The sequence below is a fragment of the Megachile rotundata genome, chromosome 16 (genome assembly GCF_050947335.1).
Source record: "Megachile rotundata isolate GNS110a chromosome 16, iyMegRotu1, whole genome shotgun sequence".
Lineage (NCBI taxonomy): Eukaryota > Metazoa > Arthropoda > Insecta > Hymenoptera > Megachilidae > Megachile > Megachile rotundata.
In genome coordinates, this window is record NC_134998.1 from 290,342 (window position 1) to 302,758 (window position 12,417).

Here is a 12,417-nt window from a genome sequence, read left to right on the forward strand (position 1 = left end):
TGTGATTGTGATTGTGATTGTGTGATTGTGATTGTGTGATTGTGATTGTGTGATTGTGATTGTGTGATTGTGATTGTGTGATTGTGATTGTGTGATTGTGATTGTGTGATTGTGATTGTGTGATTGTGATTGTGGGATTGTGATTGTGATTGTGATTGTGATTGTGTGATTGTGATTGTGTGATTGGGATTGTGTGATTGTGATTGTGTGACTGTGATTGTGTGATTGTGATTGTGATTGTGATTGTGTGATTGTGATTGTGTGATTGGGGTTGTGTTAGTTGTGATTGTGTGGTTGTGATTGTGTGATTGTAATTGTCTGATTCTGATTGGGTGATTGTGATTGCGTGATTGTGATTGCGTGATTGTGATTGGGTGATTGTGATTGCGTGATTGTGATTGCGTGATTGTGATTGCGTGATTGTGATTGGGTGATTGTTATTGCGTGATTGTGATTGCGTGATTGTGATTGCGTGATTGTGATTGCGTGATTGTGATTGCGTCATTGTGGTTGCGTCATTGCGGTTGCGTCATTGTGGTTGCGTCATTGTAGTTGCGGTATTGTGGTTGCGTGATTGTGGTTGCGTGATAGTGATTGCGTGATTGTGATTGCGTGATTGTGATTGCGTGATTGTGATTGCGTGATTGTGATTGCGTGATTGTGATTGCGTGATTGTGATTGCGTCATTGTGATTGCGTCATTGTGATTGCGTCATTGTGATTGCGTCATTGTGATTGCGTCATTGTGATTGCGTGATTGTGATAGCGTGATTGTGATTGCGTGATTGTGATTGCGTGATTCTGATTGCGTGATTCTGATTGCGTGATTGTGATCGCGTGATTGTGATCGCGTGATTGTGATTGCGTTATTGTGGTTACGTGATTGTGATGGCGTGAATGTGATTGTGATTATGTGATTGTGATTGTGATTGTGATTGTGATTGTGATTGTGATTGTGATTGTGATTGTGATTGTGATTGTGATTGTGATTGTGATTGTGATTGTGATTGTGATTGTGATTGTGATTGTGATTGTGATTGTGATTGTGATTGTGATTGTGATTGTGATTGTGATTGTGATTGTGATTGTGATTGTGATTGTGATTGTGATTGTGATTGTGATTGTGTGATTGTGATTGTGTGATTGGGATTGTGTGATTGTGATTGTGTGACTGTGATTGTGTGATTGTGATTGTGTGATTGTGATTGTGTGATTGTGATTGTGTGATTGTGATTGTGTGATTGTGATTGTGTGATTGTGATTGTGTGATTGTGATTGTGTGATTGTGATTGTGTGATTGTGATTGTGTGATTGTGATTGTGTGATTGTGATTGTGTGATTGTGATTGTGTGATTGTGATTGTGTGATTGTGATTGTGTGATTGTGATTGTGTGATTGTGTGATTGTGCGATTGTGATTGCGTGATTGTGACTGTCTGATTGTGATTGTGATTGTGTTAGTGTGATTGTGTGGTTGTGATTGTGTGATTGTAATTGTCTGATTCTGATTGCGTGACTCTGATTGCGTGATTGTGATTGGGTGATTGTGATTGCGTGATTGTGATTGCGTGATAGTGATTGCGTGATTGTGATTGCGTGATAGTGATTGCGTGATTGTGATGGCGTGATTGTGATTGCGTGATTGTGATTGCGTAATTGTGATTGCGTGAATGTGATTGCGTGATTGTGATTGCGGGATTGTGATTGCGTGATTGTGATTGCGTGATTGTGATTGCGTGATTGTGATCGCGTTATTGTGGTTACGTGATTGTGATGGCGTGATTGTGATTGTGATTGTGTGATTGTGATTGTGATTGTGATTGTGATTGTGATTGTGATTGTGATTGTGATTGTGATTGTGATTGTGATTGTGATTGTGATTGTGATTGTGATTGTGTGATTGTGATTGTGTGATTGGGATTGTGTGATTGTGATTGTGTGACTGTGATTGTGTGATTGTGATTGTGTGATTGTGATTGTGTGATTGTGATTGTGGGATTGTGATTGTGTGATTGTAATTGTGTGATTCTGATTGCGTGATTCTGATTGCGTGATTGTGATTGTGTGATTGTGATGGCGTGATTGTGATGGCGTGATTGTGATGGCGTGATTGTGGTTGCGTGATTGTGATTGCGTTATTGTGGTTGCGTGATTGTGATGGCATGATTGTGATTGTGATTGTGTGATTGTGATTATCTGATTGTGATTGTGTTAGTGTCATTGTGTGGTTGTGATTGTGTGATTGTAATTGTGTGATTGTGATTATGTGATTGTGACTGTGTGATTGTGATTGTGTGACTGTGATTGTGTGATTGTGATTGTGTGATTGTGATTGTGTGATTGTGATTGCGTGATTGTGATTGCGTGATTGTGATTGCGTGATTGTGATTGCGTGATTGTGATTTCGTGATTGTGATTGCGTGATTGTGATTGCGTGATTGTGATTGCGTGATTGTGATTGCGTGATTGTGATTGCGTGATTGTGATTGCGTGATTGTGATTGCGTGATTGTGATTGCGTGATAGTGATTGCGTGATTGTGATTGCGTCATTGTGCTTGCGTGATTGTGATTGCGTGATTGTGATTGCGTCATTGTGATTGCGTCATTGTGATTGCGTGATTGTGATTGCGTGATTGTGATTGCGTGATTGTGATTGCGTGATTGTGATTGCGTGATTGTGATTGCGTGATTGTGATTGCGTGATTGTGATTGCGTGATTGTGATTGCGTGATTGTGATTGCGTGATTGTGATTGCGTGATTGTGATTGCGTGATTTTGATTGCGTGATTCTGATTGCGTGATTCTGATTGCGTGATTCTGATTGCGTGATTGTGGTTGCGTTATTGTGATTGCGTTACTGTGATTGCGTGATTGTGATTGCGTGATTGTGGTTGCGTTATTGTGATTGCGTTACTGTGATTGCGTGATTGTGATTGCGTGATTGTGATTGCGTGATTGTGATTGGGTCATTGTGATTGCGTGATTGTGATTGCGTGATTGTGATTGCGTGATTGTGATTGCGTGATTGTGATTGCGTGATTGTGATTGCGTGATTGTGATTGCGTGATTGTGATTGCGTGATTGTGATTGCGTGATTGTGATTGCGTGATTGTGATTGCGTGATTGTGATTGCGTGATTGTGATTGCGTGATTGTGATTGCGTGATTGTGATTGCGTGATTGTGATGGCGTGATTGTGATTGCGTGATTGTGATTGCGTGATTGTGATTGCGTGATTGTGATTGCGTGATTGTGATTGCGTGATTGTGATTGCGTGATTGTGATTGCGTGACTGTGATTGCGTGATTCTGATTGCGTGATTCTGATTGCGTGATTCTGATTGCGTGATTCTGATTGCGTGATTCTGATTGCGTGACTGTGATTGCGTGATTGTGATTGTGTGATTGTGATTGTGTGATTGTGATTGTGTTAGTGTGATTGTGAGGTTGTGATTGTGTGATTGTAATTGTCTGATTCTGATTGGGTGATTGTGATTGCGTGATTGCGATTGGGTGATTGTGATTGCGTTACTGTGATTGCGTGATTGTGATTGCGTGATTGTGATTGCGTGATTGTGATTGCGTGATTCTGATTGCGTGATTCTAATTGCGTGAGTCTGATTGCGTGATTGTGATTGCGTGATTGTGATTGCGTGATTGTGATCGCGTGATTGTGATTGCGTTATTGTGGTTACGTGATTGCGATGGCGTGATTGTGATTGTGATTGTGTGATTGTGATTGTGATTATGATTGTGATTGTGATTGTGATTGTGTGATTGTGATTGCGTGACTGTGATTGTGTGATTGTGATTGTGATTGTGTTAGTGTGATTGTGTGGTTGTGATTGTGTGATCGTAATTGTCTGATTCTGATTGGGTGGTTGTGATTGCGTGATTGTGATTGCGTGATTGTGATTGCGTCATTGTGATTGCGTGATTGTGATTGCGTGATTGTGATTGCGTGATTGTGATTGCGTGATTGTGATTGCGTGATTGTGATTGCGTGATTGTGATTGCGTGATAGTGATTGCGTGATTGTGATGGCTTGATTGTGATTGCGTGATTGTGATTGCGCGATTGTGATTGCGTGAATGTGATTGCGTGATTGTCATTGCGGGATTGTGATTGCGTGATTGTGATTGCGTGATTGTGATTGCGTGATTGTGATCGCGTTATTGTGGTTACGTGATTGTGATGGCGTGATTGTGATTGTGATTGTGTGATTGTGATTGTGATTGTGATTGTGATTGTGATTGTGATTGTGATTGTGATTGTGATTGTGATTGTGATTGTGATTGTGATTGTGATTGTGATTGTGATTGTGATTGTGATTGTGATTGTGATTGTGATTGTGATTGTGATTGTGATTGTGATTGTGATTGTGATTGTGATTGTGATTGTGATTGTGATTGTGATTGTGATTGTGATTGTGATTGTGATTGTGATTGTGATTGTGATTGTGATTGTGATTGTGATTGTGTGATTGTGATTGTGTGATTGGGATTGTGTGATTGTGATTGTGTGACTGTGATTGTGTGATTGTGATTGTGTGATTGTGATTGTGTGATTGTGATTGTGGGATTGTGATTGTGTGATTGTAATTGTGTGATTCTGATTGCGTGATTCTGATTGCGTGATTGTGATTGTGTGATTGTGATGGCGTGATTGTGATGGCGTGATTGTGGTTGCGTGATTGTGATTGCGTTATTGTGGTTGCGTGATTGTGATGGCGTGATTGTGATTGTGCTTGTGTGATTGTGATTATCTGATTGTGTTTGTGTTAGTGTCATTGTGTGGTTGTGATTGTGTGATTGTAATAGTGTGATTGTGATTATGTGAATGTGACTGTGTGATTGTGATTGTGTGACTGTGATTGTGTGATTGTGATTGTGTGATTGTGATTGTGTGATTGTGATTGCGTGATTGTGATTGCGTGATTGTGATTGCGTGATTGTGATTGCGTGATTGTGATTTCGTGATTGTGATTGCGTGATTGTGATTGCGTCATTGTGCTTGCGTGATTGTGATTGCGTGATTGTGATTGCGTCATTGTGATTGCGTCATTGTTATTGCGTGATTGTGATTGCGTGATTGTGATTGCGTGATTGTGATTGCGTGATTGTGATTGCGTGATTGTGATTGCGTGATTGTGATTGCGTGATTGTGATTGCGTGATTGCGATTGCGTGATTGTGATTGTGATTGTGTGATTGTGATTATCTGATTGTGATTGTGTTAGTGTCATTGTGTGGTTGTGATTGTGTGATTGTAATTGTGTGATTGTGATTATGTGATTGTGACTGTGTGATTGTGATTGTGTGATTGTGATTGTGTGATTGTGATTGTGTGATTGTGATTGTGTGATTGCGTGATTGTGATTGCGTGATTGTGATTGGGTGATTGTGATTGCGTGATTGTGATTGCGTGATTGTAATTGCGTGATTGTGATTGCGTGATTGTGATTGCGTCATTGTGATTGCGTCATTGTGATTGCGTCATTGTGATTGCGTGATTGTGATTGCGTGATTGTGATTGCGTTATTGTGATTGCGTTACTGTGATTGCGTGATTGTGATTGCGTGATTGTGATTGCGTGATTGTGATTGGGTCATTGTGATCGCGTGATTGTGATCGCGTTATTGTGGTTACGTGATGGTGATGGCGTGATTGTGATTGAGATTGTGTGATTGTGATTGTGATTGTGATTGTGATTGTGATTGTGATAGTGATTGTGATTGTGATTGTGATTGTGATTGTGATTGTGATTGTGATTGTGATTGTGATTGTGATTGTGATTGTGATTGTGATTGTGATTGTGATTGTGATTGTGTGATTGTGATTGTGTGATTGTGATTGTGATTGTGTGATTGTGATTGTGTGATTGTGATTGTGTGATTGTGATTGTGTGATTGTGATTGTGTGATTGTGATTGTGTGATTGTGATTGTGTGATTGTGATTGTGTGATTGTGATTGTGGGATTGTGATTGTGATTGTGATTGTGATTGTGTGATTGTGATTGTGTGATTGGGATTGTGTGATTGTGATTGTGTGACTGTGATTGTGTGATTGTGATTGTGATTGTGATTGTGTGATTGTGATTGTGTGATTGGGGTTGTGTGATTTTGATTGTGTGACTGTGATTGTGTGATTGTGATTGTGTGATTGTGATTGTGTGATTGTGATTGTGTGATTGTGATTGTGTTAGTTGTGATTGTGTGGTTGTGATTGTGTGATTGTAATTGTCTGATTCTGATTGGGTGATTGTGATTGCGTGATTGTGATTGCGTGATTGTGATTGGGTGATTGTGATTGCGTGATTGTGATTGCGTGATTGTGATTGCGTGATTGTGATTGGGTGATTGTTATTGCGTGATTGTGATTGCGTGATTGTGATTGCGTGATTGTGATTGCGTGATTGTGATTGCGTCATTGTGGTTGCGTCATTGCGGTTGCGTCATTGTGGTTGCGTCATTGTAGTTGCGGTATTGTGGTTGCGTGATTGTGGTTGCGTGATAGTGATTGCGTGATTGTGATTGCGTGATTGTGATTGCGTGATTGTGATTGCGTGATTGTGATTGCGTGATTGTGATTGCGTGATTGTGATTGCGTCATTGTGATTGCGTCATTGTGATTGCGTCATTGTGATTGCGTCATTGTGATTGCGTCATTGTGATTGCGTGATTGTGATAGCGTGATTGTGATTGCGTGATTGTGATTGCGTGATTCTGATTGCGTGATTCTGATTGCGTGATTGTGATCGCGTGATTGTGATCGCGTGATTGTGATTGCGTTATTGTGGTTACGTGATTGTGATGGCGTGAATGTGATTGTGATTATGTGATTGTGATTGTGATTGTGATTGTGATTGTGATTGTGATTGTGATTGTGATTGTGATTGTGATTGTGATTGTGATTGTGATTGTGATTGTGATTGTGATTGTGATTGTGATTGTGATTGTGATTGTGATTGTGATTGTGATTGTGATTGTGATTGTGATTGTGATTGTGATTGTGATTGTGATTGTGATTGTGATTGTGATTGTGTGATTGTGATTGTGTGATTGGGATTGTGTGATTGTGATTGTGTGACTGTGATTGTGTGATTGTGATTGTGTGATTGTGATTGTGTGATTGTGATTGTGTGATTGTGATTGTGTGATTGTGATTGTGTGATTGTGATTGTGTGATTGTGATTGTGTGATTGTGATTGTGTGATTGTGATTGTGTGATTGTGATTGTGTGATTGTGATTGTGTGATTGTGATTGTGTGATTGTGATTGTGTGATTGTGATTGTGTGATTGTGATTGTGTGATTGTGTGATTGTGCGATTGTGATTGCGTGATTGTGACTGTCTGATTGTGATTGTGATTGTGTTAGTGTGATTGTGTGGTTGTGATTGTGTGATTGTAATTGTCTGATTCTGATTGCGTGACTCTGATTGCGTGATTGTGATTGGGTGATTGTGATTGCGTGATTGTGATTGCGTGATAGTGATTGCGTGATTGTGATTGCGTGATAGTGATTGCGTGATTGTGATGGCGTGATTGTGATTGCGTGATTGTGATTGCGTAATTGTGATTGCGTGAATGTGATTGCGTGATTGTGATTGCGGGATTGTGATTGCGTGATTGTGATTGCGTGATTGTGATTGCGTGATTGTGATCGCGTTATTGTGGTTACGTGATTGTGATGGCGTGATTGTGATTGTGATTGTGTGATTGTGATTGTGATTGTGATTGTGATTGTGATTGTGATTGTGATTGTGATTGTGATTGTGATTGTGATTGTGATTGTGATTGTGATTGTGATTGTGTGATTGTGATTGTGTGATTGGGATTGTGTGATTGTGATTGTGTGACTGTGATTGTGTGATTGTGATTGTGTGATTGTGATTGTGTGATTGTGATTGTGGGATTGTGATTGTGTGATTGTAATTGTGTGATTCTGATTGCGTGATTCTGATTGCGTGATTGTGATTGTGTGATTGTGATGGCGTGATTGTGATGGCGTGATTGTGATGGCGTGATTGTGGTTGCGTGATTGTGATTGCGTTATTGTGGTTGCGTGATTGTGATGGCATGATTGTGATTGTGATTGTGTGATTGTGATTATCTGATTGTGATTGTGTTAGTGTCATTGTGTGGTTGTGATTGTGTGATTGTAATTGTGTGATTGTGATTATGTGATTGTGACTGTGTGATTGTGATTGTGTGACTGTGATTGTGTGATTGTGATTGTGTGATTGTGATTGTGTGATTGTGATTGCGTGATTGTGATTGCGTGATTGTGATTGCGTGATTGTGATTGCGTGATTGTGATTTCGTGATTGTGATTGCGTGATTGTGATTGCGTGATTGTGATTGCGTGATTGTGATTGCGTGATTGTGATTGCGTGATTGTGATTGCGTGATTGTGATTGCGTGATTGTGATTGCGTGATAGTGATTGCGTGATTGTGATTGCGTCATTGTGCTTGCGTGATTGTGATTGCGTGATTGTGATTGCGTCATTGTGATTGCGTCATTGTGATTGCGTGATTGTGATTGCGTGATTGTGATTGCGTGATTGTGATTGCGTGATTGTGATTGCGTGATTGTGATTGCGTGATTGTGATTGCGTGATTGTGATTGCGTGATTGTGATTGCGTGATTGTGATTGCGTGATTGTGATTGCGTGATTGTGATTGCGTGATTTTGATTGCGTGATTCTGATTGCGTGATTCTGATTGCGTGATTCTGATTGCGTGATTGTGGTTGCGTTATTGTGATTGCGTTACTGTGATTGCGTGATTGTGATTGCGTGATTGTGGTTGCGTTATTGTGATTGCGTTACTGTGATTGCGTGATTGTGATTGCGTGATTGTGATTGCGTGATTGTGATTGGGTCATTGTGATTGCGTGATTGTGATTGCGTGATTGTGATTGCGTGATTGTGATTGCGTGATTGTGATTGCGTGATTGTGATTGCGTGATTGTGATTGCGTGATTGTGATTGCGTGATTGTGATTGCGTGATTGTGATTGCGTGATTGTGATTGCGTGATTGTGATTGCGTGATTGTGATTGCGTGATTGTGATTGCGTGATTGTGATTGCGTGATTGTGATGGCGTGATTGTGATTGCGTGATTGTGATTGCGTGATTGTGATTGCGTGATTGTGATTGCGTGATTGTGATTGCGTGATTGTGATTGCGTGATTGTGATTGCGTGACTGTGATTGCGTGATTCTGATTGCGTGATTCTGATTGCGTGATTCTGATTGCGTGATTCTGATTGCGTGATTCTGATTGCGTGACTGTGATTGCGTGATTGTGATTGTGTGATTGTGATTGTGTGATTGTGATTGTGTTAGTGTGATTGTGAGGTTGTGATTGTGTGATTGTAATTGTCTGATTCTGATTGGGTGATTGTGATTGCGTGATTGCGATTGGGTGATTGTGATTGCGTTACTGTGATTGCGTGATTGTGATTGCGTGATTGTGATTGCGTGATTGTGATTGCGTGATTCTGATTGCGTGATTCTAATTGCGTGAGTCTGATTGCGTGATTGTGATTGCGTGATTGTGATTGCGTGATTGTGATCGCGTGATTGTGATTGCGTTATTGTGGTTACGTGATTGCGATGGCGTGATTGTGATTGTGATTGTGTGATTGTGATTGTGATTATGATTGTGATTGTGATTGTGATTGTGTGATTGTGATTGCGTGACTGTGATTGTGTGATTGTGATTGTGATTGTGTTAGTGTGATTGTGTGGTTGTGATTGTGTGATCGTAATTGTCTGATTCTGATTGGGTGGTTGTGATTGCGTGATTGTGATTGCGTGATTGTGATTGCGTCATTGTGATTGCGTGATTGTGATTGCGTGATTGTGATTGCGTGATTGTGATTGCGTGATTGTGATTGCGTGATTGTGATTGCGTGATTGTGATTGCGTGATAGTGATTGCGTGATTGTGATGGCTTGATTGTGATTGCGTGATTGTGATTGCGCGATTGTGATTGCGTGAATGTGATTGCGTGATTGTCATTGCGGGATTGTGATTGCGTGATTGTGATTGCGTGATTGTGATTGCGTGATTGTGATCGCGTTATTGTGGTTACGTGATTGTGATGGCGTGATTGTGATTGTGATTGTGTGATTGTGATTGTGATTGTGATTGTGATTGTGATTGTGATTGTGATTGTGATTGTGATTGTGATTGTGATTGTGATTGTGATTGTGATTGTGATTGTGATTGTGATTGTGATTGTGATTGTGATTGTGATTGTGATTGTGATTGTGATTGTGATTGTGATTGTGATTGTGATTGTGATTGTGATTGTGATTGTGATTGTGATTGTGATTGTGATTGTGATTGTGATTGTGATTGTGATTGTGATTGTGATTGTGATTGTGTGATTGTGATTGTGTGATTGGGATTGTGTGATTGTGATTGTGTGACTGTGATTGTGTGATTGTGATTGTGTGATTGTGATTGTGTGATTGTGATTGTGGGATTGTGATTGTGTGATTGTAATTGTGTGATTCTGATTGCGTGATTCTGATTGCGTGATTGTGATTGTGTGATTGTGATGGCGTGATTGTGATGGCGTGATTGTGGTTGCGTGATTGTGATTGCGTTATTGTGGTTGCGTGATTGTGATGGCGTGATTGTGATTGTGCTTGTGTGATTGTGATTATCTGATTGTGTTTGTGTTAGTGTCATTGTGTGGTTGTGATTGTGTGATTGTAATAGTGTGATTGTGATTATGTGAATGTGACTGTGTGATTGTGATTGTGTGACTGTGATTGTGTGATTGTGATTGTGTGATTGTGATTGTGTGATTGTGATTGCGTGATTGTGATTGCGTGATTGTGATTGCGTGATTGTGATTGCGTGATTGTGATTTCGTGATTGTGATTGCGTGATTGTGATTGCGTCATTGTGCTTGCGTGATTGTGATTGCGTGATTGTGATTGCGTCATTGTGATTGCGTCATTGTTATTGCGTGATTGTGATTGCGTGATTGTGATTGCGTGATTGTGATTGCGTGATTGTGATTGCGTGATTGTGATTGCGTGATTGTGATTGCGTGATTGTGATTGCGTGATTGCGATTGCGTGATTGTGATTGCGTGATTGTGATTGCGTGATTGTGATTGCGTGATTTTGATTGCGTGATTCTGATTGCGTGATTCTAATTGCGTGATTGTGGTTGCGTTATTGTGATTGCGTTACTGTGATTGCGTGATTGTGATTGCGTGATTGTGATTGCGTGATTGTGATCGCGTGATTGTGATTGCGTTATTGTGGTTACGTGATTGTGATGGCGTGATTGTGATTGTGATTGTGTGATTGTGATTGTGATTGTGATTGTGATTGTGATTGTGTGATTGTGATTGTGTGATTGGGATTGTGCGATTGTGATTGTGTGACTGTGATTGTGTGATTGTGATTGTGTGATTGTGATTGTGTGATTGTGATTGTGTTAGTGTGATTGTGAGGTTGTGATTGTGTGATTGTAATTGTCTGATTCTGATTGGGTGATTGTGATTGCGTGATTGCGATTGGGTGATTGTGATTGCGTTACTGTGATTGCGTGATTGTGATTGCGTGATTGTGATTGCGTGATTGTGATTGCGTGATTCTGATTGCGTGATTCTGATTGCGTGAGTCTGATTGCGTGATTGTGATTGCGTGATTGTGATTGCGTGATTGTGATCGCGTGATTGTGATTGCGTTATTGTGGTTACGTGATTGTGATGGCGTGATTGTGATTGTGATTGTGTGATTGTGATTGTGATTATGATTGTGATTGTGATTGTGTGATTGTGATTGCGTGACTGTGATTGTGTGATTGTGATTGTGATTGTGTTAGTGTGATTGTGTGGTTGTGATTGTGTGATCGTAATTGTCTGATTCTGATTGGGTGATTGTGATTGCGTGATTGTGATTGCGTCATTGTGATTGCGTGATTGTGATTGCGTGATTGTGATTGCGTGATTGTGATTGCGTGATTGTGATTGCGTGATTGTGATTGCGTGATTGTGATTGCGTTATTGTGGTTACGTGATTGTGATGGCGTGATTGTGATTGTGATTGTGTGATTGTGATTGTGATTGCGATTGTGATTGTGATTGTGATTGTGATTGTGATTGTGATTGTGATTGTGATTGTGATTGTGATTGTGATTGTGATTGTGATTGTGATTGTGATTGTGATTGTGATTGTGATTGTGATTGTGATTGTGATTGTGATTGTGATTGTGATTGTGTGATTGTGATTGTGTGATTGGGATTGTGTGATTGTGATTGTGTGACTGTGATTGTGTGATTGTGATTGTGTGATTGTGATTGTGTGATTGTGATTGTGGGATTGTGATTGTGTGATTGTAATTGTGTGATTCTGATTCCGTGATTCTGATTGCGTGATTGTGATTGT